Here is a 4,246-nt window from a genome sequence, read left to right as displayed (position 1 = left end):
TCTGTGTTGTTTCCATAATTGGGTTATGGTAAATTACACTGATATAATTATGGATGTGGCTGTATCAGTATGATATGCTGGTTTTAATTAAAAAAATAAGAACCAGGTTACATGCAATCTCAGTGGCTGAGGAGACTGAGGCAGAAGGATCACAATTTCAAAGCCAGCCTTAACAACTTAGCAAGGCACTAAGCAACTTATCAAGAACTTATTTCTAAATAAAAAATACAAAACAAGGCTGGGGATGTGGCTCAGTGGTTAAGCATTCCTGGGTTCAAACCTTCACACACACAAAAAAATGGAGGGAAATCATTGTCGTATAAATTATGAACTAAAAACATTAATTCTTCTCTACTCAAAAATCACATTTATATAAGTGAATCACTCATCAGGGAATCATCCAAACTGCAGACAATCTTCAATTTTCAGTAAGGTACAAAATACCATTATTTCTTTCTAAATTTAATGACAAGTAAAAAAAAAAAATATATATATATATATATATATATATATATATATATATATATATATATATATATAGAGAGAGAGAGAGAGAGAGAGAGAGAGAGAGAGAGAGGAAGGTACACACACAAACATATATATATATATATATATATATATATATATATATATATAATCATATATATATGATTAATCAAGATATTATTATTGGTAGAATCTGGGGAAGGAGCACAGAGCTTAAACATGCCAGGAAAGCATTCTACCACTGAGATAAACTCTCAGACCCCAGAATAGCTTTCTTTCTTCTTTCTCCTCTTCTTCTCTTCTCTTCTCTTCTCTTCTCTCTGTCTCTCTCTTTCTCTGCCTCTCTCTCTCTACTGGGGAATTGAAATAAGAGATGCTTAATCACTGAGCCACATCCTCATATCTTTTTATTTTTTATTTACAGACAGGATCTTGCCAAGTTGCTCAGGGCCTTGCTAAATTGCAGATGCTGGACTCTAACTCAACATCCTCAGCCTCCCAAATCACTGGAATTACAGGCATATGACCACACACACACCCTGAAGAATATATTTATTTCTAACTGTGAAAGGTCATAAAGAGGAGGCAGATTAAATACCATTTATTCAATAATCAACTCATAGAGAAAACATTTGCAATCATGTGAAAAAGTTATTACAGTGGAATGTAAGAAGAAGCTAAGTTAGTTGCCCAAAAATGTCAATGAAATTTCAGGATGTGCACAATGATAAATGACCTGTCATTTCCTCTCAAGAGGCTGCTTTCTAAACAAAACACTAATAGATTCCACCTTCCATTCTCCTGGATATTCAAAATAACTACAATTAGCCCCTTTTTCTATATACAGTTTTTTTTTTTCTTTTTTGTCTTTGGTACCAGGATTAAACTCAGGGGTGCTTAACTGCTGAGCCACACACAAGCCCTTTTATTTATTTATTTATTTATTTATTTATTTATTTATTTATTTATTTTTAAAATTTGAAACAGAATTCTATTAAGTTGCTTACAGCTTCAATGATTTGCCCAGGTTGGACTCACACTTCTGATCCTCCTATCTCAGCCTCCAGATTCACTGGGATTATGGATGTGCACTATCACAACCTGTTACTACACATTTTATTTCTTTAAATGTTTTTAAGATTTCAAAAAATTAATAGTCAGAAACACCCCAAATAAGTTCCCTCTATGTTTACATCTTATATTAGTATGGCATGTTTCTTACAATCAATGACGCATTACAAAATTTGGTCCATGGGTCACTCAGATTTCCTCAGTTTTACTGGTTTAATTCTTCTTCAGGACCCACCCAGGATCCTGCTCTCCACTAAGCTAGCATGTCCCCTTTGGCTCTTCTCCATCATGACAGTGCCTAGAGTTCCTCATTTTGATGATCTTGAGAGCTTTGAGGAGCACTAGTCAGTTATGCTATAGAATTTACTTCTAGTGGAATTTGTCTAAAGTTTTTCTCATTATCATACTGAGGTCACTGTTTTCTGGTAGAATATAACAGAGGTAAAGGAGAATTTGCAGCACACCATGGCAAGGGTGCATGTGAATGTGATCTGTCACTTTTGACCTTGACAGTGATCAGTTGGACAAGAAAGGGTTTGTCAACTTTCTCCACTGTAAAGTTACCAGCACCAGATTCTTTATGGGGTGGGTACTGAAGATTGAACTCAGGTCACTCAACCAGAGAGCCACATCCCCAGTCATATATTCTATTTTATTTTGAGACAGGACCTCACTGAGTTGCTTAACACCTCACTTTTACTGAGGCTGGATTTGAACTTGTGACACTCCTGCCTCATCCTCCCAAGCCACTGGGATTACAACAGATGCACCAGCAGGATTTTTGTTTGTTTATTTTCTTTCTTTATTTTTGTTAATTTTATAGTTTTATTTATTTATTTGTTTGTTTATTGGTTTTTTTTGGTGTTTAGTTATTTGAACCTGCATGCAAGGAAAGCACTAAGTCAAAAAGTCACATTCCCATCCTTCCAGCAGATATTTGAATTAATATTTTTCTTTCTTCATTCTAGTAAAATTGTCTTCAGATTCATTGAAAAATAAAATAAAACAAAACCAAAAGAAATAGAGCTGCTGCTTCTCTTCTTCTTCCTCCTCCTCCTTTTCCTCTTCTTCCTCCTCCTCTTCTTCCTTCTCCTCCTCCTCTTCCTCCTTCTTTTTGAGACAATATCTTACTAAATTGCTTATGGCCTCACTAAGTTACTGAGGCTGGCCTCAAATTTGCAATTCTCCAGCCTCAGCCTCCACAGTCACTGGGATCACAGGTGTGTGCCACTATGCCCTGCTTAGCAGCAGAGCATTGGAAAGCTTTCCCTCTGAATATCTGAGAAGAAATAACTCTCCCCCTGGACAGCACATCCCTGCTGGCTTTCTGGACAAGATCATTCCTGAAGCAGTAGATGAAGGGATTCAGCAGGGATGACACTATGGTGTTGAAGAAAGCCATTCCTTTGTTGAGGGTCAGTTGCCCAGTTTGCATGGGCTTCAGGTACATGATTATGCAGCTCCTGTAGCTGAGTGACACCACCAGCATGTGGGAGGAGCAGGTAGAGAAGACCTCCTGTGGCCCCCAGATACCGGCAGGTGCAGAAAGTGCGAATGATGCAGCAGTATGACAAAACCATCACCAGCAAAGTGCTGACCAGGGTGCACATGGCCACCAGGAAGCTGACCAGCTGCAGAATCCTGGTGTCATGACACACCAGCTCCAGCAAGGGGGTGCTGTCACAAAAGAAGTGGTTGAGAATGCAGGGACCACAGAAGTGCAGGGAGAACATCTAGGCACACAGAGCACCAAGGACCAAGATGCTGGTGACCCAGCAGGCCAGCACCAGCCAGCTGCACACCCGGGGCATCATGAGAGTAGGATAGTGCAGTGGGCAGCAGATGGCCAGGTAGCAGTCACCAGACATAACAGCCTGCAATAAGGACTCCACTGTGCCCAGGATGAAGTAGAGCCCCGTTTGCATAAAGCACCTGCACGGGCAATGGTCCTGTGACCGGAGAGGAAGTGGGCCAGCATCTGCAGGGTGACTGTGGACGTGAACCACACTTCCAGCAGGGAGAAATGGCACAGGAAGTAGTACATAGGAGTGTGCAGGTGGCAGTCAGCCAAGGTCAGGGTGATAATGAGCAGGTTGCCCAGGAGGGTGAGCATGCAATGACCAGGAGCACTGTGAATAGAAGGAGCTGGAGCCCTTGCACGTCTGTGACCCCTAAAAGCTCAAAATCCAGCACAGCAGTGAGGATGGGTTTATGAGGTGCCATTGCCCAGGCACCAGGCTGGGGGTGGCTGCTCTCCTAGCCTGGTCCCTGTCTTTGCTCCTGGCCTGTCTTTAGTCTCTTGGTCTATGTGGCTTTTTGGAAATGCAGAGACAGTCAGTGCCTATCATGCTGGTCTGTGGAGATGAGACAAGTGTCATTTATTACAGTGCTGTTCATGGTGTGAACACCACAGGAACGCTGGCTTATGTAGCCCACAATGACATCACTTCAGGAATTAATACTTATTTTCAACATGAGAGTAAGCACCTGCTTCCTCCAAGAAGACTGCTATCTGATGAGTAAAAACTTGGTGTGGTGAATACCTGTCATCCCAGTGACTCAGGAGGCTAAGGCAGAAAGATCACCAGTTCAAAGACAGCCTCAGCAAAAGCAAGGCAGTAAGCAACTCAGTGAGACCCTGTTTCCAAATAAAATACATAATAGGGCTGGGGATGGGGTTCAGTCATTG

At 41.1% G+C, this 4,246-nt stretch overlaps 1 pseudogene across 1 annotated transcript; it reads right to left on the bottom strand.

The window, feature by feature from the left end:
* Nucleotides 1-1,958: 1,958 nt before the first annotated feature.
* On the bottom strand, nucleotides 1,959-3,780 carry LOC308640203 (olfactory receptor 6C76-like; annotated as a pseudogene). Its single transcript has 2 exons — nucleotides 2,852-3,780; nucleotides 1,959-1,979 (listed from the first exon to the last, which is right to left on the bottom strand). The product of its transcript is annotated as an olfactory receptor 6C76-like (transcript).
* Nucleotides 3,781-4,246: the final 466 nt, after the last annotated feature.

This window comes from Spermophilus citellus (genome assembly GCF_964194105.1).
Source record: "Spermophilus citellus genome assembly, contig: SCAFFOLD_36, whole genome shotgun sequence".
Taxonomy (NCBI): Eukaryota; Metazoa; Chordata; class Mammalia; order Rodentia; family Sciuridae; genus Spermophilus; species Spermophilus citellus.
Note: the sequence above shows the minus strand (reverse complement) of the source record. Positions and strands in the feature narration are given on the sequence as shown.